This window comes from Chanodichthys erythropterus, chromosome 16 (genome assembly GCF_024489055.1).
Source record: "Chanodichthys erythropterus isolate Z2021 chromosome 16, ASM2448905v1, whole genome shotgun sequence".
Taxonomy (NCBI): Eukaryota; Metazoa; Chordata; class Actinopteri; order Cypriniformes; family Xenocyprididae; genus Chanodichthys; species Chanodichthys erythropterus.
In genome coordinates, this window is record NC_090236.1 from 3,942,980 (window position 1) to 3,969,952 (window position 26,973).

The window sequence follows — 26,973 nt, forward strand, 5'->3', positions numbered from 1 at the left end:
CCCGGGGTGTGTATGAGTGTACGTATATTTTTTTTCTGCACAACAATAATTGAATCTTAGATGATGGAATAAGTGCAATTCATCCTTATTCCACAAGGTGGCAATGTCTGATACACAATGCTGAATTGACGACTCATTCAGACAGAAAATGGAATAATAAGAAAAACATGAAATAGCTCAGCGATTTACTGCAGAGCAAGTACTGAACGCAATCAAATATGACTGCAACTGTTACTGGATGGATCTGGTGAAGCTGTTAGCAATCGAAATATTGATTTTGAAGATGTTGAAAATTATATAGTTTTGAGAATATGTTTGAAATCATGAATATGCTCATATTCGTGACCTCATACATAAAACTAGCCTATTATTTGCTAAATTTACTGTGAAATGAGCTCTGATGAGGACAGTGATGATGGCATAAAACATATGCTCAAACAGAGCCCTTTCAAGCTCCAAAAGGTAACAAAATATGCTTTATTTTATCCTTCTGTAATTGTTACTCTAATATCAGAGGAGTTTTATATTATTGCGACAGGTAGAGATCCTTCTGTGTTAGATATTGATCCGGGTCGATAAAGACCCGAATATGTAAGAATGATTGGCGAAACTGTCATGCATTTAAGGGTTAATTTGAACAGCGACATCTATTATGGGAGTGGCTTGATGAAGCGCAGGAGATGCAGATAACTTGATCTTGACCCTTAAGAAACTTAAATTAATGCTTTCAAATCTGCTTCAAATGTAAATTAGTTGCTAATTACAACATTGAAATAAAAAGTGCCTGTACAAATACCAGGAATCGTGAATATAGCCTAAATAATTGGGTAATCATGTAAAAAAAAAAAAAAGTGCACATTTAATTTACGTATTTTTTAAATATATGATGTCATTACGTTGCCATCTTGACTCCAGCCAATCGCTGCATTGCTGATCGTGGTTTCAAGTATCGATACATCTGCCCTTTTCAGGGAACACGAGAATGCGCAGTAATCTTAGACAACTTAATCCAGATATTTTAATCCAATCCGCAAATTCGTTTGAAGAACCAAATTAGACAGAGTTCAGTTATCACAATTAGAAGATCTGGCATCTGTCAAATCATCTCAGATGTATTAAGCGAGGTACGAAGAACAGACCCAGCGCTCAATGTCTGGAGGCCACAGCTGATATTCAAATAAACATATGCTAGGTGGCGCTATTTTACAAATCTGCCTGCTAATTTCAAGTAGTAGATTATTCAATCTGTTAGTGTTTAAGTGACAGTGTCTTTTCAGAAAATTTGGACTAAACCAATTGATTAATTAGTTTTACGATCTCTTTATGAACTTTTTGAAGCGTCAAAGTGGTAGTTGCGTGGGCTGTCTACTAAGGGACAGAAATCTCTCAGATTTAATTTAAAATATCTTCATTTGCATTTTGAAGTCTTATGGGTTTGGAAAAACATGAGGATGAATAAATGATGACAATGTTTTCATTTTTAAGTGAACTAATTCTTTAAGGCATTTTGACTAAAATAATTCCTGAAAAAATAAAAATAAATAAAATAAACATTTAATTGTTAGGCATTTCATTGTCCCTTTTCCACCCACTCTTTGACCATTAAAATTATAGTTTGTCTTTATGACTTCTATGGTGTAAAAATGAGCAACACATATAATATCATGTAATCAAATGTTTGTGAGGTCTATAATATCAAAGCCTGAAAAATGATGGTGTGTCTTCTTACATAATCAAATCAGATGACTGCATTCTAGCAACATGATACAAGTGTATGATCACACAATAGGCATCATCGGTAACGGTTTACAGTGATGCGTCAATGAATTAATTTGTCTGACGTCAGAAAGTTGTGGACATTAGTTTCAATAAAAGCTCTTTTTGAATACATGAGGAAGTTTTGAGTAAAAGTTACAGTATGTTTCCACAGTATATCAAACTCTTATCTAATAGAATCAAGGAAAATCGGATTGTTTGTAAAATGACCCTTTCAGTGCTGTTTACAAAGAACTACAGAATTGTTAAGAGATGTTTGTTGAACATAGAGGTTGGTGAGGGAGAGCCATCCACACCAATCAATAGTGATTCAGTTGGTATGAGGAAAGAGTAAAATCTGGGGTCATTTATAGTTCACTAAATGGAGACAACTGTGCAGTTTTTAACTTAACACCATATAAGACTATCGGCATGCAGAGGCAAGGATATTAATTATATGAGCATGCTTATTGTATATGGTAAATATGATCAGTGTTACTACTAAGTAGCCTACCATGGTTTAACTACACCATACTGTACAAGCATATAAAACTATGAAATGACTTACAGTACATCTAAAAATACATTGCACAGTTTCATTTTGTTGGGTTTGTCAGGTTTAAATCACACCCATGTTTGCATATAACTGAATCCATATGAATACAAATAAGTTTGTTATCCGTACAGATTATGGCTTCACTGCACAACACTATTTTGAGAGATTTCTCATTTCAATCTCTTTATGGCTTTTTCGACTTTGTTCCATAAATTATGAATTTTGTAACATCGACAATGATATTGAACTGAATTGAATTGAGTTCAACATTGAATTTCCTCAAAGTGATTAATGACACTATTGTCTTCTTAGAGCTGTACTCAACTGAACAGAATCAACACTGAACTGACTTGAGCTGAATAATGACACTATTGCCTTTTTTAGAGCTCCTTTATAGCAGAATGTGATTTTGTCTTATATTTGATGGAGTTTGCATCATTGGTCGTTATTTTCCTGTTTATCACCGTGAAGCTGTTTTGAAAAAAATCTGTATTGTAAGCGCTATATAATGTGACTAATAAAGTTCAAGAGAACAGAGAAAGTGCAGAAACAAATTGTACAAAACCAGTAATACTGTGTGTCCTTTGAAAGAGAGAGTCTGTCATGGAAGTTTCCCTATGCCTGTATTCTCTCTTGGTAATGCTGCTAGAGTAATGTGTGTGTGTGTGTGTGTACATGTGTGTCTGTGAGAATGTGTGTGTGTGTGTGTAACTTGGCTGTTTGTCTGATCGATGTTGAGGGCATATTGGCTGTAATGGGAGCATCAATTTATGAGGTGAGTCATAACAGGACACATCAACCTTTATAATAAAGCACACACATACACACAGCCCTGCAGCTCTGCCCCAGAGCATGTTGGGTTCTACAGTGAACTATTCTGTAGTACTTGTGAGGAAAAGCAAGGGAGCCAGAGAGAGACATGTAGCCCCATTAGAGGTTATTAGTGAGGTGGATGTTAAAAGCGCAGTATTTCTCTGCTGATTTCAGGGAACAGCAGATTACAGCTCTCACTGGAGACAAGAGCATAAAGAAGGAAGCATGTGCAGGAAGTGTATGTGTTGACAAGTGGTTCACAACCCAAAAATGGGTTGCAGGTCTGTCCCGTAAAAAGCAGGGGAAATGCTAAAAAAACAAAACAATTTCAGCACCAAATACATGCTTTAAATGATCCAAAAATATTTTATTTCTACTGATACGAGCCCTTTAAAGTAACCATAAAATCAAAATTGACCATTCTTATTTTATTTTATGGAATATTGCAGTATTTATTATAAATGATTCATTCATTCACATCATAATCTTTAATCAAAATAACTTCCCCTCCCTCTTGCAGTGACATCTCTTCTGATTATGAGATTACTGGTGTGAGGGCGGGACAACCTATCACTCACATGACATCACAGCAATAGCAAACCACAACCATCCAACTATCCAATCAATTCCTGATGGACAAAATCAAGTCCCGCCCTGCATTTTTTCTTGTTTCGCAAAAAAAAAAAAAAGCCATTTCACTGGGATATATGTCACAATAGGGAACAAAAGACCATTGTAATGCTTGTTTCAACTTTCATTTTATGCCGACTTTAAATAACAAAAAGAAATCTAGGAAATAGAAATCTAGAAATGCTAGGTATAGTGTAAGTTTTGTGTGGCTGCTTTTAAAGGGGTAATGATATGAGAAATCAAATTTGCCTTAATCTTTTGACACATAAGAGGTCTTTGTACCATTAAAACATCCTGCAAATTTCATAGCTTACAAAGAACAAAATTTATTTAATCAAGCTCCAAAAATGGCTTCTCTGATATTGGGTGACCTGTGATGGAATCGACTCCTCGACTCCATTTACCGTACATCAAAACAGCGTCATAAGTAAGCCAAGATGGCAGTCCACACACTTAATTTATTTTTCCCCGACAAGAAGCCTTAAAATCCCCTCATTAAAACAACACACGTTTAGCGAGTGTCCAGATTAGTCCAATTTAGAGATGACTTGATGAGTAATATCAATGTTGCTAATTGCCGATACCCAATTTTACAGAGAGAAAAGTCACAAAAATAATCTGTGGTTGAATATTATGTCAGAATTAAATAAAGAAGAAAGCAGGGATTCTACTGAATTCATATGGTCGAGGGATGGCGCTAAACGCACACGATCATTGACTTAAAAGTGCTTGGACACTAGAGTAAAAGATACTAAAATTAATACAGTACATAAAAACTGCATACAATATTTTACACTTATTAATGTGTTTATTGTTAATGTGAGTTTTTTTTAATTATTTTTGTGTATGGTTAGTTTAATGAACACTGTTAACTATGGAAAATCAAATCTATATTTATTGCAATAATATAAGGTACCATCAATACTAAAGCTGACACGGAGGTATGTATAATTACAAACTAAAGGCACTACGACTGTTATCTGTTTCTAAAGTAAGCTAAATGTATGTGACAAAGTTTCTGCGACAGCTCTCTGACGCGATTCGTCAGTGTCCGAATTCCTCGCTTCATTTCGTTCACTCCTTGCTTAGTGCACTTAAACATAGACATTATGCACTTAACTGCCATGCATTATGTAGCCGATATGGATTCGAGAATCAATAAACAAGTGAGCAATTCCGGACACAGCAACAGAGTCGACACTGAGAGTCGATTCCTGTGCTGGAGTCGACCCCGACTCTGGGCCTATTCAGAGTCGAGGAATCGACTCTTTTGGAGTCGACTCCCCATCACTAGCGCTGCGCTGGAGATGAGAGGAAAAGTTTTTCTGAAGACAGTTCCCTTCAGAGATACATTCATATCAACCCTATTTAACATTTATATTATTCTTCCTAAATTTCGCGAACAGTGAGCTTGTGCATGGTGCAGTATTTTCTTTGCTGGCGCTTCTGTTCTCGTTGTGTCCGTATTCAGCATGTGCCTGTGTTAACGTCCTGTTGACAGGCTTCTTAAATATTTCCTGAAATTTTTGGAATTTATTACAAAGCAGTTTGTTTGCAAACCCGGAATTAAGATAGACCAAAATAAAACTAAAAAACCTTCGGATTTATGACCAGTGGACTACTGCATCTCTATTTTTTTGATCATGAACTCGAGTAAAGTTACGCGCCATATAAGCCTACCAAACATTTGGAATGAATGATTAAGATTTAAAGTTTATCTGTAAAGTACACCAAGAAATTGGCTTTATAAAACATTATTTAACGCATGTGGATGTTAATTCTATGAGGATTGTGTTATTTTTCAAAGACCTAATAAATTCTTAAATATTAAATGTAGGCTAATGATAACCATATACCGTTCGAGTAAATGGGAAAATAAGGAGTCAATAAGGAAAATAACATTTTCAAAGACCAAGAACAACTTAGGCCTACCTCAAGATGTTTATTTTTTTTTTTCAGATTAGATGTTGAATCCTTTGAAGCCGATGGAAGTTTTGTTGCAGGTAGACATAGCTTGCATTGCACTATGATGTTACTGTACATCCTTTTTCACGTTTATAAGTAAAACTGTCTTTGAATTTCCACTAGAGAAATGCGTTATGCCCTGTTCTCCCGTCCATTTTTTGCTTGCAATCTCATGTCTGCACTCTGCAGGTCGCTGCGCGTGCGGTTTTTTTAAACAGACAGAGTCGGATAATCATCAACATTGGCTCGTTGGTCAAAAATCCTCAAACAGCAATTACGTTAATAGTCTATTAAATGAAATAACCTTTGGTAATCTAAAATACTTTTTGAAAGTAACTGTAATTTGATTACCATCTATTTAAAATGTAACTGTAACGAAATCCAGTTACTCAAATTTTGTATTTTAAATACATAACATCGTTACATGTATTTCATTACTCCCCAACCCTGTTTATTACAGTTCATTGGAGTTGATATAAAGTTTACCAGTTTATTAAGCACCACCCAAAAAGGCATAAGGTATTTATATATTTGTTTACAGTAAGTTGTCACGAGTGTTTCTGTGTAATTCGCTGTGTATGTTGATGATAATGCAAGGGGGGGAGAAAGAGATATGGATAATATTTTAATGCACACTTACACTGTTTTATTAAGCTCTTACAGTGATTTTGTATAGTGAAAACAGACAAATCATCTTTTGTGTGAAGTACAATAAACATAATAAAACTCATCGGTAAAGTCAAACGGGGTCCGGTACAACAGGGTTGTATTAATATAGTGTATAAAAACAAGAAGACAATATAAGTTATAACCGTAATTAAACTAAAATATACCTGTTCTATCTCCATGCAGCATATATTCACAGTTTCTGACATTATAGTGCGTCCTGACTGAATCCTGACAATGGAGAATCAGCTTTTGAAGCTCTGCCCTCTTAGGCCGAGTGCAGCAGCTCATTTGCATTTAAAGGGCACACACTGAAACAGCGCATTTTTGTCCACTCCCAAAAAGTGTCAGTTTTAACATGCTATAAAAAAATAACTATGGGGTATTTTGAGCTAAAACTTCACCTAGGCTGCAAAAATCCACATGAGATCCGATTTTTTCGCATCCGATCTGGAATCCGATTCATATCCGATCTCTGGACATGCGACCTACGTCTAAACACGCACATCCGGTTCCCATTGGAATTCCAAGCCACCACAAGGCGAGGGCGACACATTTGCTCACTAAAAGGTAGCTTAAATGTATTATGAAGCAGACAGGAAGTAATGTAAACACAGATATCGGATACCAGTCGCCTCTTAAGTAAATGTAAACACACTGGCCAAAATATCGGATATGGTCAAAAGATCTGATCTGTGCATTAAGGCTTGCAGTGTAAATGCAGCCAATCACACTCTGGGGACATAAGAGACTTATTTTACATCTTGTAAAAGGGGGCATAATAGGTCCCCTTTAATGATTATTTAATTATTTGAAAAGTGAAAATAGTTAACATAAGGACATATCGACCTTGTGAAAAAGTAAATGCCCTAATATTAAACCAAATATCTGGATGGATAACACTTTGCCGCAATAACTTAACTAAACACCACCGGTTTGTTAAAAGCTTTGTTGGTTTCTGTTGAAGAATCTCAGCTAATTCTTCTTTGAAGAACTCTCTTTTAACCCTGACAAACTAGGTCTTCAAGAAAGAACTGCTCTTTTCACGTCCTGCTACATCCTCTCTATAGGATTCAACTCAAAACTTTAACTAGGCCACTCTAAAACTTTCATTTTGTTTCTTTTCAGCCATTCAGATGATGATTTGAGTTCTGAACACTGAACTAAGCTAATGTTTAAGATGCCTGAGTTGTGCTGGGATCTTTTGAGACTTCCCGGATGAGGTTTTATTGTACTCTTCAAGAAATTTTGCCCGGTCAACCACTTCTGGGAATATTCTCTACTACTCTATTTAAAAGTAATGGCTTGCACTGTGGTTCAACTGAGTCTAGGAAATGGACTTTGTAACCCTTTCCAAACTGATATATCTCAACTTTCCTTCGGTTGTTTTGGAATTTTCTTTAATTGTGAACATGTAAAAGCTTTGTAGTAAATACTTGTCTCTTAAAAAATGTCAATATATGCCAATTTAAATTCAACAGGACTGGTTTCAGTATAGTATGCTGTGGTGACAGTTGCCTAAATTCAAATAAGACTTGATTTCAAGACTAATTCAATTACTTTTTAACAGGGGCAGTATGGGTATTCTGTGATTTTTTTTTTTTTTTTTTTTTTTTTTAAATAATGATATAAAAACTGTCTAACATTCAAAAGTTTGGGGTCAGTACGAACAAAAGTGAAGGTAAAGACATTTGTAATGTTACAAAAGATTTCTATTTCAAATAAGTCTCCTCTTTTGAACTTCATCAAAGAATTCTGAAAAAAAATGTTGCAGTGTTTCCATTGAATTATATAAAATAAATATTTATTTAAAGTATATATAAACTATTTATTTTATTTTATTTATTAGCAAATATATGTACATAGTACTGTAACAAAATATTATCAACAGAGGTACTTGTTACTTTTAGGGCATGTCATATCTTGAATCTAGAATCACTAAAGCACATACCATCTAGACACTAGAATCACTAAAGCACATACCAAACCTATAGAGTTATACTTGTACATAAGGTGTCATGTAAGTCTAAGCCACACACAGTCTTCTTGGGTAGGCATAATCTGTTTGTTCACATTTAGCTGTTGCTCTAATTTGGGACAGTTGCTGAGCAACAGAAGCTGAGGAGCACATCTCTGTGTCATGCATAGAAAACAAAACACATGCACTCACACCACACTATCACACACATACACAAGCATGCACCCTCAAATGCACTTTGACACTTGCTCACTTATTTTTGTTTGCTGCTGGTTGCACAGCAACTGCTTAAATTAGAAGTGTGTGTAAGCATGTGTCTGTGCTGTGAGGGGAGCGAGTGGTGTAAATATGCTGGAAGTATGTATGTTCATTGGCAGACAGTTGAGCAGCCCTCCTCCGCTGCACAAGGAGATGTTACCGTGGTAACATGTCACATGACTAAGTGCTTAAGGAGGCAGTAAAGCGGCCATAGCAAATAGCGAGAGAGGAAAAGACAGAGATACACTGAAAGATGCTATTTTTATATCAAACTAAATCAATTTTCTAGTCTATAAAACACATGTCAGTGCCCTCTGTCTGATTTGGAAAAATGCATTAACAATAGCTGTTTTTAAAAGTGGACAGATTGGTCTACAACCTTCTTCAAGACAAACTCTTCAGTGAACACTTGATTCACAACTATTAACACACTTTCTGTGCCAAAACTAAACTGTAAAAAATGCTAAATGTCAATAATAAAATTAAACTAAGCACATAATGTGCACAGTTAGCATAGCAATAGTCCAATATGGAGAGGTTGCACGACTTGCCTTTAGCCTTGAAAACAAAGAACAAATGTAATGTATGTATGTAATGTATGTATGCAAGGTAAAATAAATGACAATGTAATCTACATTAAATTTGTTCACTTGTAGTGACGATAAACATGGTTTGCGCAGTGAATTATTGGTGTATTAATAATCTTGCAAATTGTTGGAACTATGCATTTTATTAAAGTTTCCGTGAACCGGAAGTTGCAAACGACTTTTGAATAGAGGGCAAGGTTTTACTTTAGCGCTCATCCTCTCCATCTATTGCTCATAGCAGACTAATGGTTGGGGGCGAGTGGTTTAAGCATTTTCAACCCAAGCCGTCAAACTGACGTCATCAGAGAAGGAACGACATTCCAAACTGGAAGTAACTTTTCAGATTTTGATTAAAGATTACCACGACAAACAATTTTTTCTCTGTGTATTAACTTGCACAGATTAATTATTCACCAAAAGACTAGTAATATGTTCTATCAAAGTAAATAGGGTCAATTTTGAAAGGGGGGGGGACTCCATTACAAGTTGCCTATTCCAAAACAACTTGAGTCTTTGAGTATCTGATTTTAACTGTATTTTACTCGTACTGAATGTAGGATCAAAGATGCACTAGTCTGCAACACCTAAGAGAAATGCCAGTGAAAAACAAGAATCAGTTGATTTGTGAGAAGAGCAATCACACGTTTATTTTCTAAAATCAAAATAAAACATGAACACCTTAAAATTCCAATAAATCAAGATCGACACAATAGCCTCTTAAACAAACACTCAAGTATCAGTTAAGCTCAAGTCCTCAAAAGGGCCAATATCAAAGTAAACCAATATCCTTCAAAAAGGTCTTGTCACTATAACGGATAAATAAAATAATATTAAATAAAATTAACTACTCAAAGTCTACTTGCACTGGACATGCTGGTTTCAGCCTCAGCATGCAGCCATGTCACCATCTTATATATGAAACACATGCGATTCAGCAACTACCTGCTAATGCACTCGCAATCACGTAAAGTAGTCTTGTTGACAAGTTTGAGTGAGGGCAAAACGCACAAGATATAATACCTTCAATGCACAGTAGTGCTTTTGTAGAAAACACTGCTGCAGAAAAAGTTAGGTGCCATGCAAAATGTAACAAGTAATTGCATTTCAGATTAAAAATGTATTGAAGTAAAGAGTGCACATACTTATTCAAAAATGTAGTCAAGTAGAGAGTAAAAGTTGCTAATATCTTTGATACTCTATAAAAAAAGTACAAAGTAGCCAAAAAGATACTTAAGTACAGTAACTAATTACATTAAGTCAAATATTTCACATCACTGCTTCCTGCACAAACCTACGTTGGTTTGTAACAAATTTGCATAAAGCTTGCCTATGGTCTTCATTGGCTGCCTGTGAACGACATCTACTTTGACCTGCCCTCAAACACTGTAGTTGTAGCTGAGGCCTGGAAGACATTGGTTTGTGTGGTCAACATGTTGTAGACTCCAAAGTGGGGAAAAAGGTGACATGTTTACAAAGTAAACAGTAGTAGGGCAGTCTGGGAGCATCCTCCCCCAGGAGAAAATTTTTGTGATTTTAACATGTAAACTAAGCATTCTGATGCACTCTTACAAGAAAATAAATGAGAAAAAAAAAAAAAAAAAAATGTATTGACACTAGGGCTGGGCATTGACACAAATTTCACAATTGGATTCGATTTTGATTCAGAAGCTTGCGATTTGATTTCAAATTGATCACCTTCAGTTCAATAATGATTAATTTGGGGCCTATCAGGTACAGTACATGGCAAATTTCCTCAAAGAAAAAATATCTCTCAACTATTGCTGTAAACTATACAGGTAACCACAACTGGTACATCATTATAATATTAAAGGTTAAAAATGAATTGATTTGTACTTACATATAAATTTCACATAAAGAAGTTTTTTATAATAACGTTCATGGTAACGAATGGTATTTCCGAATGTCGTTTCCGACATCGGCTGTAATCTGTAGACCAATAACAACAGACTGGGCCATCTGACCAATCAGAAAAGAGCAGGCAATCAGGTGGCATGGTCTGAGCCTTTCTGCGTGGAGTTTGCATGTTCTACTTGTATCAGAGTGGGTTTCCTCCGGTTTCCCCCACGATCTAAAGACATACAGATTAGGTGGATTGTAGATGTGAATGTGTGTGTGTGAGTCCCAAGCCATGAAATGGGGAGGGTTGGGGAAAGACCTGGCAACTGTCCCGGAAAAAAACATTGCCAACAAAATTCATGGACAGTCTCTCGTGTATGGTGAGAGATGGCCATAGAATCACCAAGAGATGGATATGACTGAAATGGAGATATAGATAATTTTTTGACCATGGATGCATGTAAATCTGTCGTCATGTCAACAACATTAGGAGCATTTAAAATACCTTAATAGGGGTACTTTAAAGGTTTAGTTCATTTAGGGTAATTAGGGTGTCGTCATTTACTCAACATGGTTGTTTTTATGCCTTATGCCGTTCTTTCTTTTTCTGACCACAAAAGGAAAATAAAAAAAAAATATGTTTGGGCTCGCACTCGTCTGGGCTTTTGGGCTTAGGCTCATCTATATAACGGCAGTGAATAGCGACCAGCATATGTTCCAAGTGTTCTGGGGTATAAGAAATTTACGGTATTATTTAACAAACCCTGACCTATGCCGTTGGTCTTTTCTGCTTAACTGCGCATTTGTGTAAATCTATTAGCACTGCAGTTCACATGCAAAAAGAAATACAATCCATATACTTTTTCTCTGAGGTAAATATATCCGTTGTGTTCGTCGCAACAAAAAGTTATCAGATTCACATCAGTCAAATGTCATTCTGAGGTGCGTTTCCCAGAGCAAACTATGGTCGCAAGTTCCGTCATTACCAATAGAGTTCAATGGGACTTACGACCATAGTTGGCTAACGATGCTTTCGGGAAACGCACCCCTGATTGTTATCAAACACAGTTCCATTCCAGAGATATACCACTCAGTGAAGAAAGTACATGGATATATGTTTTTTGGACTTCTAGGCTTCGTATTTCATGTCACGTTGTCTCATGAATGCGCACGTTGAGCACAGAAGACCGACGGCTAAGGTCAGGATTTTAGTTAAACAATACATTACATTTTGGGTTGTTTTTCAACAAACCATATCATATACTTTTCTACAGCATTAGAACAACAGCAGGGTGATTAAATGACTTAATTTTCATTTTAGGGTGAACTATCCCTTTAATAAATAATATTCATTAACATAAATATAAAAAATATTTTGAAACTTAATGAACTAATGTTTGATTTAAAGAACATTTTTGTACTTGTCTAGTTTTGCCACTTAAGTCCAATGTAGAATCTGTATCCTGAAGCAAAACCAGAATAAGATTAGAATATGATTTGGCAGAGCTTTTAGCTTTAATATATGGAAGAAATGAACAGATCTAATACAGAACAGATCTAATAAAGCGCTCCAAACAGGAAGGAAGCCCTTGATGGCCTTACATCAAGCCACTCACTTTTTACCATATTCACTATAACCAGTACTTTACAGCAACAGAACATCTTTAGAAAGGTGATGCCGCATAAAACTTAGTGCCAGAAAGAGGAATGACTCATGAACGATCACCGTTGTGCTTCTGAGCAAGACACCAGGGAGATTGTCCCTGTATTAAGTGCACTGTAAGCTGCTTTGGATAAAAAGGGCTGCTGAATGACCACTTCTTGCACATGACAAGCAGCATATTAGACTTATTGCAAGTCATTCTGACAGAGTAGGCAAAGATTTCAATCATGAGGGAATTGGACCTTGTTGCTTGTACATTTGGGGACTGTTTTACCCAGACAGACCTGACTCAGGCAGATGTGTGTCTGTGTGTGTGTGTGTTGATGGCAGAGCTGGCGCTCATGGCCTCATTAAACTCAGCAAGATCAATCAGTGGTAGATCATTTTATGCTTCCCTTCAAATGTTTCCAACAAATCCTATGTTCAGCAAGTTACATTCAACTGTACAGAGCACTTTATTGATGTGTCTTTAGGAGTTTTCTTTCTGCATGAAATAAATGTTAACAGACACCAGCATTGGGCAAACTTCAACATTTAAAGTCCCCCTGCAGTCAATAATTTTACAGACTAACATAATAATGTTTTTTCCTGTGAAAATAAAGCTTGAATGTTACTCTACACCCTTGCTTCATTTAGTATATGTGGACTCATGAATATGCAAATTGGTCCCCGCCTCCACTCAATCACACCAACTCAGACTAATCCACTCGCTCAACTTTACTGTAGTAAACACTACACAATGGCAAGTAGAAATATTGGTTTAATTCAACCATGCATGCTTGAACCAGTAACTGATTCAGAACAAGAGGAGGAAGAGCAAATTATACAAGGTCGTCTACAAGTCAATGTATAAGAATGGCAATGCGTTTTATGCATTGTTCTCTACAACGTCTGGCTTGATTATGTTATCAAACAGCTAATAATGTGTTGCTAATGTTACACAAACCATGTAACCATTTCACAATCTCAGAGTCAGACAGCTGCCTTCTAAAAATCAGCATCCTTAGAAACACCTTGAACAAGAAAGAGAGAGAGCGTGTGCGAGAGATAGTCTGCGTCATTCAGTGCGATTCCACCTATCCCACCTTCACTAATCGATAACGAATTGTGATTGAAAGCATGCAGTTCGCAATGTGTTGTCATCATTAATTTTGAAGCATTTCCACACCTCTGAGGCTGACATTGTTTCTGCAGCTGCCGCCAGTGTCTCTGTGCACGGAAAACTCTGTCAGTTACATCACGTGAGTTATCGGTCTTTGGTATCGGAGGTATTTTTACGAGTACAAGTACATGAGCTTGGTATCGGGCCGATACCAATACTAGTATTGGTGCATCCCTACCTTTAAGCCATGATCTGAAATTTGAATTGAATTGGCTACACACCCACAGCGTGTTGAATTTGAATGATAGGAAGACAAATTTACTGAACTGCAATTCAAAGAAATTCAACACAGTCACACAACAGAGGAATTTCATTAGTTTGACACAACAAAATGATTAATAACATAAAAACAATAATAACTTCATAGAAGTTCTGTTTAAGGTTTCCAACATTTACTAAAATTATAATTAAACATTATAAGATTACATGTAATATTCCATCAAATTTTATTTACTCATAATAATTCTGAAAATACCCCATATGTTGTGTGTATGATAAAATATTAAAGGGATAGTTCACCCAAAAAAATATCATTTACTCGCCCTAATGTCATTGAAACCTGTATGACTTTCTTTCTTCTGTGGATCACAAAGACAATTTTTTGAAAAATGAAACACAATGAAAATCAATAGGTTCCAATGTTGTTTTGACACAACTGACTTTCAAAATATCTTCTTTTATGTTCCACAGAAGAGAGAAATTCATGCAGGTTTGGAACAACATGTGGGTGAGTAAATGATGTCCTTAATATTGAAAAGTAAATATATATTTTAAAAAAAATATATTAATTTCATTTCATTTTAATTGTACTTTAATTCTAATTCAACTTCTGGTACTGCACTATAAATGCTATCTAACCATTTTGAAATAAAAATGAATAATACACACAAAATATTTGGCTAAAGACTTTATTGGCAAAGTGCCATTTTATTGCAATCCAATTCTTGGCCTTTTTTACTGGGAATGTCTGACTAAGGAAAACAGACTATAGACAAACCGTGACTTGAGAATTGGAATATCTGAGTGGAACAACACACAAAAAATGCTGCTCGATTCAGGCAACAGTTACTCACACCACTGACAGACTACGGTGAGGACCTGTCTTGCTGAGGTGAGGACCCAATTACATGAGAAGCCAAAATTCAATTTTATAACTGGAGTCTATTCTGTTGTTGCAAAGAATTATGGTTATGTGTGCCTTTTTGCTGCTTTCTCGTCATTTTTATTTACAGAGGAGAGGAAGACATTAAATGATGGGAAGAAAAGCAGGGAAAGTGAATGAGAAATTTTACAAGATTTAAACTCGTACAAGCACCATGGCTCATGTGTTGCCAACCTGCTCCAGCACCTTTAATTCATTTTGTCAAGCAAGTTTGCTAAGCAAAAAGAAGAAAACATTACTTTGTTGGCACATATCCAAACACACACACATACAGAGGGATTTCCCACTCTGACAGCATGCCATTTCCATTCTCACTCAGCAACACAACAACCTGCCGTGATAAAATGATCTGTGAATTACAGAACCACAGAGAGAGCACACACACCGCATGTGCACTCACACAAATATATTTACCTTCACATTGTGAGTGTGTGTGTTAGAGAAAGAGACAGAGTACATTGGCCTAGAGCTGAACATACATGACATAAATGGATTTTCTCTTACTCTGAAAAAAAAACAAATCCTTTAACCTTTTATCTGACTAGGAAGGTCACACTCACACCCACACACAAACTTGCAGAGGAGGCCAACTAGAGGTGAGGAATCAGTATGTGGCCGTAAATGCTGGGTAATGCAGTTTAGGGAGAGACTTCGCACCTACTGAAAATGTGTGAGGTGATACTGCGTTTGCCGTTAGCGTTTCCAGTTTTAACCCACTACAAAACTGCTGCTTATATAAAATGAGATTAGTTATATGTAACTCACTTACCTGTTGCAAATATAAGTTAACAATTTTTGCTTTGAATTTAGCTCATTATGCTGAGCTGACCTGAAGTCAGAACACATACTAGCAACCAACCAGCTAGAATAGCCAAGAAATGTCTAGTAACCAGCCAAAAGACCCTAGCAATGCCCGGCAACTAACTAGAACACCCTTGTAACCAGCATGACATCTTTTTATCAACACCTAGAAATCAGCCAAAAGACACTAGCAATGTCTAGCAACTACCTAGAAAAACCTAGCAAGTATCAAGAATACCCTAAAATGACTAATAAACAGCAACCAGTTAGAAGATCCTAGAAATATCTAGTAGCCAGTTAAGAGACCTTAGCAGCACCAGTGTTGGGGAAAGTTACTTTTAAAAGTAATGCATTACAATATTGTGTTACTCCCTAAAACGTAACTAATTACGTTACTTAGTTACTTTTAAAGTCCCTGTTAAGTCAATTCTGAGAATTCTTTCTAAACTCTTTATAAATGTTACAAATGTATTGCTGAAACACATTGCTGAAACCTCCCTTCATCCTCCCGTCTCGACTCGACAACAGTCGGCAGTTCGTGCCCACCAATGAGTGTAAGTTGCCGAGTTTGCTTATGTTATAATTAGTAGGTAGTCCACAGTAACTCTACTAAAATTTGCAACCCTCTAAATGATTCTTTTTATATGCATCAGTATGTTTTGAGTCTTATGTATACATAAGACTCAAGTCAGTTGAGACGGCAGCTCTCGCGAGTGGGCGTGGTTTCAGCGCCGACAGCGGACACGCCCCCAGCGTTTGAGAGCAGACAGCGCTGCCTATTTTTTTCAAGATTTTGATAACTTATTTAATTTACTTGCAGATTTTTTATTATCATTCGAATTTGGCTCGGTGGTTAATAACACATTTTTCTGCGGTGTGACAAACTCAGAACACATACATTAATGACTTTACAGGGACTTTAATGGAAAGTTATGCATTACTTTTTCTGATCAAACACACTTGAATGTCTTCAGGATTACTAAAGCTATGTGAAGGAAGTTGAGTTGGGTTGGAGCAAAACTCTGCAGGACTGCAGCACTCAAGAACGACAGTCCCTGAGCTTGTGATATGTCTCAGCTATGTAAACATTATTACTGATCTGTTAATGGCTGTAATAGTAAACATATGAGTCTCCATAAACTCCTGGCATCTGAGCCATTAAGGATGCAGTGGTGTAATTTGTTTATGAAGGGAATGTGTCCAAGTAAAATTAATAAACCAGTATGTGCAAGTAATTTTACATCAGACTGCTTTGCACACGAGGGTCAGTAAAACACAGGATTTGCACAGAAGTTGATTCTCAAAGATGGATCGATACCAGCTGTTCATGGTCCAATTTCATATATATTTCATGATGTTTGCAAATTGTCTTTCTGAATGTGTTTTGTTAGCACGTTGCCAATGTACTGTTAAATGTGGCTAAAGTTACCATTGTTTCTTACTGTATTCAAGGAGACCAGAGCCATGCCATTATTTTCATTTTTAACCCGAAAACGCTTGCAGTCTGTATAATTCATAAACACATCTTCATTCTTATTGAGTCTCTCCAACAGTGTGTAGCTTTAGCCACATTAGCCGTGCAGCACGCTATCAAACTCATTCAGAATCAAATGTAAACATCCACAAAATACATGCCATACTTCCGTGATCTGATATGCTGCATCAGTTTGTAATGATCCATTTTGAGAGTTATATTTGCTGTGTGAACTTCTCCTGTATTATTTATGCCTCAGTGTATCGCAAGCTTGGGGGCAGCACAAGCTCATTTGCATTTAAAGGTACATGCACCAAATCAGCACATTTTTTCTCCCACTCAAAAATAAGCTGTTAAACATGGTATAATAAAAAAATCCATGGGGTATTTTGAGATGAAACTTCACAGATACATTCTGGGGACACCTGAGACTTATATTACATCTTGTAAAAAGGGGGCATAATAGGTCATCTTTAAAAGTAGTGTGTTACTTTACTAGTTACTTGAAAAAAGTAATCTGATTATGTAACTTGTAATGCGTTACCCCCAACACTGCTTGGCAATATAACTATTACAAATAATTTTTTTTTTTAAATATCTACTTTTTAAAGGTGGAGCTTAACTACACAAGTAAATTATGAGCAGCTTAAGAAATTCACTTGAATGGTAAAATTTATTGTGTAGCTGACTACATTGAAGCTATTTAAGGGGACAACCCCTTTTTTTAAAAAAAAAACACATAAATATCACATTACATTCTTTTATTTATAAATATAAACATAAAACAAGAAAAACTCTCAAGTTCTATATGTGGCAAATATTTTTTTTAAATAAATACATTATATTTAATTCATTATCTTGAAAACAAAAACATGTCTAATAAAATGACACATTTAGACTTGAGGGTTTGTTATATTAATATTAATGTGGACACTATTCCTTTAGGCATACATTTGTTCTAATTATGGAGAATGGCTGGATCAATGGAGAAAACGGATTAGGTGGGATCACCTCCATGTGGAAAAGAGGTGGACAGTTCTGTTTGCTGTTGAAAGCTATGAATCAACATTAATCAGTAGTGAAACTGGAAAGACAGTGAGCTCCTCTCTGAACCAGCCCCAACCTCCCCCACATGCTCTCTCTATCTCTCTGTGAGTTGAAGGTCACAAGTCTTCACCCCCAGGTGAGTGTAAACCCTGGCCATCGTCCTAGATGTCCAGCTGACCTTCAGTTCTCATTGCATTGCGACAACCACCCGTCGTGCAGCCTCACTTGAAGATTACCTTCTGCTAAACTGCAACTCACTCCTCACTGACCCTCTTGAATCCATCCAACATGTTATTTTATTAGTCATTCAGCTGACACTTTCTTACCCAAAGCAACTTACAGTATATTTATGACAGTAACAGCCTAACCAGAGCAACCTGCAGTTAAGTGCTTTGCTCAAGGGCGAAACTGTGATGGAGGATCCCAGTAGCTCTCCACTTCACGAATCACAGCATCAACCTTCAGATTACTAGCTCAGATCTTTAACCATTAAGCTGCTGCTTGTCATATTCATCCGTCATAAATTCTCACATTATGTATTTGCTGAACTCCCTGTGTTAGTGTGATTTAGCTGCCAGTATCAAATTCCACTTAGAGTTTCTAGCCAAGAGTGCTGCCAGCGGCCTTGGCCCGCGTTACCCACAAGCTATGACCGCACTGTACTACGCAGCCTGGCTGCAGAAGCACAAGTTTTTAATATCATATATCCAAGGTAACATAAGAGCATGGTTTAATTTAATCATCAGTGCCCTGACCTAAGTCTGCTTCAACCATTATTCATACATGACTTGACACCTTTCCAAAACTCATTTAATGAAGCACATGGAAAGTTTAATTAAGCAAGGGACTCTTCATAACACTAACGTCACTGTCTTAATCTTCGGAGTAAATCAGCTTCAACCTGACATCTTATACAAGATAAATCTCTAAAAGAAGCGTGTGTGTTCAAGAAAAGTAGGACGTTCTTTTCTGAGATATAGATCAAAGAATTCCTGCGTTCTGAGAAATGCTTTGCAATTCCCTGTTGTACATGGTGGTCACAAATCGATAGCCAAAGGCAAAGTAAGAACTCAATGCTGAAAATCACATCCTGTCAAATTTTAAAGAGCAAGTATAATGGATGCATGAAACCTAAACCTTCTCTTTTTTTTTACTGAGCTAAGCAGCACCGTTGATCCCATACCACCATTATTATATCAATCTATTGATACGGCACTTACAAACCTTATTCTGTTCTCTACACTATTCTACTTTGTTCTGTTCTATTCTCTATTCTCTACACAACTCCCACCCCTGAATTGTTTATTTCTTATAAAAGTTTAAATCCAGGGTCCTGTTTCCACCTGGTATTAAAGGGTTAGTTCACACAAAAATTAAAATTATGTCATTAATGACTCACCCTCATGTCATTCCAAACCCGTAAGACCTCCGTTCATCTTCGGAACACAAATTAAGATATTTTAGATTTAGTCCGAGAGCTTTCTGTCCCTCCATTGAAAATGTTTGTACGGTATACTGTCCATGTCCAGAAAGATAATAAAAACATCATCAAAGTAGTCCATGTGACATCAGTGGGTTAGTTAGAAGTTGTTGAAGCATCGAAAAAACATTTTCGATATCTTAAACTGTGTTTAAATCCATCTCTTTTGTCCACTTTCAACCACTTCGATCCTGATTTCTTCAAGGGAATTGTCTATGGGCAGATAAATATATGGCTTTTTTTCAGATCTTTCGATTTAATGGACAAAATAAGCTTGTGCAATTTACATATTAACATGAAGGGAGAAGAAGAAAAACATACGGAGAGCATCAGCTTTTGTTTCTGCTCTGACAGCCGCAAGACCACGCCGAACGCTGTGAGTGTGTGTTAGAAATCTGGAATGGTGAGAGAATGTTTTTCATCTTCAAACCAAACTGTGATCTCCAGCCAACAAAGTTTAAATCCCATCTAGCTTGTGCGCTTACCATAATGTTCACGCGCTAGTTCAGTAAGTTTTTGCATACCGACAACAAATTTGTTAAAATTTTTCTTGTTCACACGGATCTGCAAAAACAACTAAAAACGCTGTATTATGCATGCCAGGCTAGTAGTTGCCAATGTCACTTTGTAAAGAAACACTAGCCAAGATTCAGTAAAGACATAAATGAGATTTTCATGTATTCACATTAAATTTCCTCTCTTTATTTGTGTTCATTTATCAGTTATAATAAATCTCATTATAGGCAGTTTCTCTTTGCCTTTATGGGGCTGCATTTTCTGTAAAGTTGCTGCTAGAACAATGAAAAGGGCTGTACAAACAAATTAGTTTTAACTGAATTGTTGTAATTTATAATTAACCGGGCTGTTCCCTCTGTGTGTGGGCGCTTCTGGATGTGAAATGCATCGGGTCCACTTTTTCAGATCTTTCCATCTAATGGACAAAATAAGCTCGCGCAATTTACATATGAACACGATCGGAGAAGAAGAAAAACATAAGCTTTGGTTTCTGCTCTGACAGCCACAAGACCACGGTGAACTCTGTTAGTGTGTGTTAGAAATCAGAAATGGTGAGAGAACATTGTGCTTGGTATGTTTTTCATCTTCAAACCAAACTTTGGTCTCCAGCCAACAAAGTTTAAATCCCATCTGGCTAGCGTGCTTACCATAATGTTTACGCGTTAGTTCAGTATTCTAAAAGAAGGCAGTCTTTAGGGGCTGTTCGAACACATTCACATCCAGTCAAATGCATTTTCAACTATCTCTGGAAGTGGTTGAAAGTGGACAAGCTCAAAACGTTTATCACCCCTTTACACCTGTTTTTAGCGCTGTCCACTTGTGATCCAATTGACCAAAATGCATCTTAATACCAGGTGGAAAGAGGGCCCAGGTTGTCTTGTAAGACACAACTTGTCTATAACATTTTCAAGTTAGGGTATGTTTACACGATAACAATGTACTAAAAACGGCAAAGTTTTTCCTTTGCGTTTTTTGCATACCGACAACAAAATTTGTCGAAACGATTTCTGTTCACACGGATCCACAAAAAATGACTAAAAACGCTGTATTATGCATGCCAGTCCAGTAGTTGGCAATGTCACTTTGAAAAGAAACACTAGCCAAGATTCAGTAAAAATGAGATTTTCATGTATTTGCATTAAATTTCCTCTCATTATTTGTGTTCATTTATCAGTTATAATAAATCTCATTATAGGCAGTTTCTCTTTGCCTTTATGGGGCTGCATTGTCTGTGCATTGTCTTCAATGAAAAGGGCTGTACAAACAAATTAGTTTTAACTGAATTGTTGTAATTTATAATTAACTGGGCTGTTCCCTCTGTGTGTGGGCGCTTCTGGATGTGAAATGCATTGGGTCCACTTTTTCAGATCTTTCCATCTAATGGACGAAATAAGCTGGCGCAATTTACATATGAATGTGACCGGAGAAGATGGAAAAACATACAGAGAGCATCAGCTTTCGTTTCTGCTCTGACAGCCGGAAGACCATGGTGAACTCTGTTAGTGCGTGTTAGAAATAAGGAATGGTGAGAGAATGTTGTGTTTGGTATGTTTTTTTGTCTTCAAACCAAACTTTGGTCTCCAGCCAACAAAGTTTAAATCCCATCTGGCTAACGCGCTTTCCAGTTTCCATAACGTTTACGTGTTAGTTCAGTATTTGAAAAGTAGGCGAAAATCTGGAAGTGGTCGAAAGTAGACAAACTCAAAACGTGTAACACCCCTTTACACCTTTATTTAGCGTTGTCCACTTGTGATCCGAAAACACATCTTAATATCAGGTGGAAACAGTGCCCAGGTTGTCTTGTCAGAGACAACTTGTCTATAACATTTTCAAATTAGGGTACGTTTACACGATTTTTACAAGACAGGGTACGTTTACTTTGCGTTTTTTGTGTACAGACGAAATAATTATATAAATAATAACAACATTCTGATTCACATGGATCCGCAAAAATGAATAAAATGCTGTATTATGCATGCCAGGCCAGTAGTTGGCGATGTCACTTTGTAAAGAAACACTATGTGCCTTTAGACTGAACACATAATACGCATTTACACAACATCATTTTTACAAATTTGTGTTTTTGTAGTTGACACGGAAACGATAATGATATAGTTTTCAAAAACGTGCACTTTGTAACCTGTTTTCAAACGTTTGTGTTTTTAGGCCTGCAAAATGTCATCATGTAAATGAATAGCCAAAACATAAAAGGTTTCCCATTTTTGGATGAAAACGGTGTTATGTAAACGGCCCCTTACAGATGTCACACACGTAAGTAAAAAGTGTGCTGATATATTTTTCTCATATCAGCCTATAGTCCACAAGCACCACATTGCTATGGGAACAACTGAGGTAATTAACTACAGGAAGTTACCAATAGTTGGCTCACCCATCCTGCAATACAGCTAATTACGTCTCTAGAGGTGCAGCCTGAGAATTAAATGTTTAATTATCTGAAACATAAATTAATATAAAAATTAACTATATACTAAACTAATATAGTATACTAATATACTATATTAAAAAATATATGTGTATATATATATATATATATATATATATATATATATATATATATATATATATATATATATATATAAAATATATATATATATACATAAAAAAACCATAATAATTATTTATATTTTTCTGAATCTTTAAAAGAGCGAACCGTATTTTACATTACTTTTGTTTTATTTTATTATTCCTGCAGAGGTTTTTATATTACTCTGCAGGGATCAACAAAAGCATCAGTTGAACAACAGAAAAAAGGAAGGCCCCACCCTACGTTTAACAATTTAATTTAATCCCTTCCTCTAGATACACTGCTATGGTAGGGTGGGGGCAAGTTGAATTATTAATTGGGAATTGTTCCCAAATACACACATCTCACTCACATACTCGCATGCCACAACACTTTTCAGCATATAAAGCATTTTTAATCAATTATTCACATTAATATGGTGTGGCCTAACCTCACATGAGGGCCTGGTTAAAAGCCCTGATACAATCTAAGAAACCACAGACACGCTGGAGAAAATCTGTGCTGAGTTGCAGATACTTTATGATTCACATCCTGCATAAGGCATTAAGAGCAGTGGACAGAAAATGGGACAGAGCTTTAGTGTCAAGCTTGGGGCTTCAACGGAAGTTTTTCATCTGCACTCCAATGGCTGACAAAGAACAATTTCCACTTAAGCAACATTAACATTCTTGCCTCATTAAGATAAGGGTCACTTATGTGTTGTCTGTGCTATTACGTCTGTATAATCGGTCAACCAATACTGATATCAGGACCATGGACAGCTCCACAGACCAGGGGCACTTTGTCAAGGCTGGAGCTCTTTACTTCAGTGTCACAACAGCACACAGTGTCCTTATCTCAGCGCCACAATGATCACAGGCAGTATCTCTGGCTCAACGGTGAACGTATGGCACTGTTATACTACCACAAACGACTTCTAGACAGCTATAAGTGCTTTGATTTCTGGTCACTCAGCTCTGGTGGTAGCAGCTGGAAGTCGTGCTCTGCCTCAGCACCATGGAGAGCTCCAGCACAAACGGGCACACACTATACACTTCAAAGTGCTCACTGCAAAAGCACAAAACTCAGAGTGTGATAAAAACACTGCGCTCCAGCTCATTAAACTGCAAGCTATCATTCTCTACATAGCCACAAGTCACCTTTATTTATATAGCACGTCATACAATACATTGTTTCAAAGCAGCTTTACAGTGATAAACAGGAAAATAATGATACAATCATGATCAAAAGACAATACACCACTGTAAATATATATATAACTAGGGCCTTAACCATCATAAACATCAAGGAGAACCTCAATACTCAAGACTAGTGTTGAATATGTATGGGGTTTTTTTTCAATGACTGACTCTTAAAGGATTAGTTCACTTCTGAATGAAGATTTCCTGATAATTTACTCACCCCCATGTCATCCAAGATGTTCATGTCTTTCTTTCTTCAGTCGAAAAGAAATTAAGCTTTCTGAGGAAAATGTTCCAAGATTCTTCTCCATATAGTGGACTTCAATGGGGTTCACGGGGTGGAAGGTCCAAATTGCAGTTTCAGTGCAGCTTCAAAGAGCTTTACAGGCGAGGAATAAGGGTCTTATCTAGCAAAACGATCGGTTATTGTCTAAAAAAAATAAAAATGTATATACTTTTTAAAGGTGCCCTAGAACTTCTTTTTAAAAGATGTAATATAAGTCTAAGGTGTCCCCTGAATGTGTCTGTGAAGTTTCAGCTCAAAATACCCCATAGATTTTTTTTAATTCATTTTTTTAACTGCCTATTTTGGGGCATCATTAACTATGCGCCGATATATAGGTTGCGGCCCCTTTAATTCTCGTGCTCCCCCTCCCCCGGAGCTCGCGCTTGCCTTGAACAGCATAAACACAATTTACACAGCTAATATAACCCTCAAAATAGATCTTTACAAGATGTTCGTCATGCATGCTGCTTGCATACATCGGATGATGTAAGTATAGTATTTATTTGGATGTATTACATTTGATTCTGAATGAGTTTGATTGTGCTCCGTGGCTAAAGCTAACATTACACACTGTTGGAGAGATTTATAAAGAATGAAGTTGTGTTTATGCATTATACAGACTGCAAGTGTTTAAAAATTAAAATAGCGACGACTCTCTTGTCTCCGTGAATACAGTAATAAATATCACTAAAAATATCGTGTTATCATGGATCATGTCAGTTATTATTGCTCCATCTGCCATTTTTCGCTGTTGTTCTTGCTTGCTTACCTAGTCTGATGATTCAGCTGTGCACAGATCCAGATGTTCTGCCCTTGTGTAATGCCTTGAGCATGAGCTGGCATATGCAAATATTGGGGGCGTACAGTACGCAACAGTCGGTGTTATGTTGAGATTCGCCTGTTCTTCAGAGGTCTTTTAAACAAATTAGATTTATATAAGAAGGAGGAAACAATGAGTTTGAAACTCAGTGTATGTCTTTTCCATGTACTGAACTCTTGTTATTCAACTATGCCAATATAAATTCAATATTTAATTCTAGGGCACCTTTAACCACAAATGCTCATCTTGCACTAGCTCTGAAATCCGCATGCATGATGTAATCATGTTACAAAGGTCATGCGTGACGTAGGCAGAAGTACCGACAAAGTACTGACAAAGCGAACATGCAAAGATTAAGGCTGCATTGCAGTTCACTTTTTTATGCCCTTCCCTCGCTAACTTCCCTCAGTCTCGTTGACACAGGTGTACGCCATTGCTTATAGGGATGTGCACAAATAGTCGAATATTTGACCTGTAATTAATATTCAAAAAATAAAAATACTATTCGAATTTTACTATGTTGCTTTTCTGGCCGTAAATTCAGTGAATCCATGATAAATCCTAAGCACTAAAACTCGCAGTTATAACTAAATGAACCGGGTGGCGCTGTGGAGCGTGTTTAACAAGTTCATTTTATTTGATCATCGCATAATGTTGTCGCCTGCCTCACGAAGTTTGGAATTACTTGGATGAAAATAATCTTACAAAATGTAATTACTTACCAAGTTATCATAATATCACCACCATAATGAAATCAAAACACCCGTCGAATGAGGAAAGACAGCTGTCCATCACTTATATTCACGACAGGTAAAAGCGCAGCTGTAACGTTACCCCAATAAGTGAGCCGAGAAGATAGCAAAATGATTTTAAGACATATGCTTCCTTTAAATTTTGTTGAGGGAGACATATTTACGAAGAGAAAACACAAAGTGCTACTGTTAGAAACTTAGCTTAGCATACCGTTATATATTATCATTATCTTTTGTTTCGTCAGCTCAGCTCATTTTCTCAACCCGAGCATGTGGATATTGTTTTTCTCAACATGAACATGTGAAACAATATGAACACGTCACGATAACCATATACTGACTCGAGTGTATTATGTATGTTTTGTATGATAACTGCCGCTGTCTGCTTTATTAGCGTTTTTCCAGTTCAAATACTTTTGTTTTTTATATTTTTGTTTGCTTTGAACTAAAAGAAACGTAAGCTTATGTATATAACGTAGGCTTGTTGTGTATATTTCCTAATAGTAAGCTTGTTCAGAATTAGTTACAAAACCTTGATGATTTAAAAAAATAACATCTTTCTCGTTTAACCTCATTTAAATAAACAAATATTTGAATATTCGTTTTTTACGAGCCCAAATATTCAAATACAATATTTTTGAAAAATGCCCATTCCTAATTGCTTACATTGCACAAGTGCCCACTACTGGCGAAACTCATGCAATAGGCTGAATTGGAACGTCCTATATGAAGTTGATTTTATTAATTACATTTTTTTCCCTTATATGATATGTTTAATGCAGCATTCTATATGCATATAGGTTTGTTTTTGTTGTTTTAACTATTAAAAAAAAAACGAATTATATATCATACAGTTGTTTGTGGTGGGGTAAATTAAACGTGATAAGCAGTGATGTCACAATCGTGTTGCATTGAGGTTTATAGAGCTGCCTGGAGTGTACATATGAAGTAGACTCGCTCACTCGGTCAAAATCGAGGCAGCGAGTGTCTGTCCATATAAACTTCCCTAAAATGGCGGC

General features: G+C 36.5%; 1 protein-coding gene across 1 annotated transcript in view; it reads right to left on the minus strand.

The window, feature by feature from the left end:
• kcnq3 (potassium voltage-gated channel, KQT-like subfamily, member 3) overlaps window positions 1-26,973 on the minus strand; it is a 49,462-nt gene that overhangs the window by 21,318 nt on the left and 1,171 nt on the right. The window lies entirely within an intron of this gene.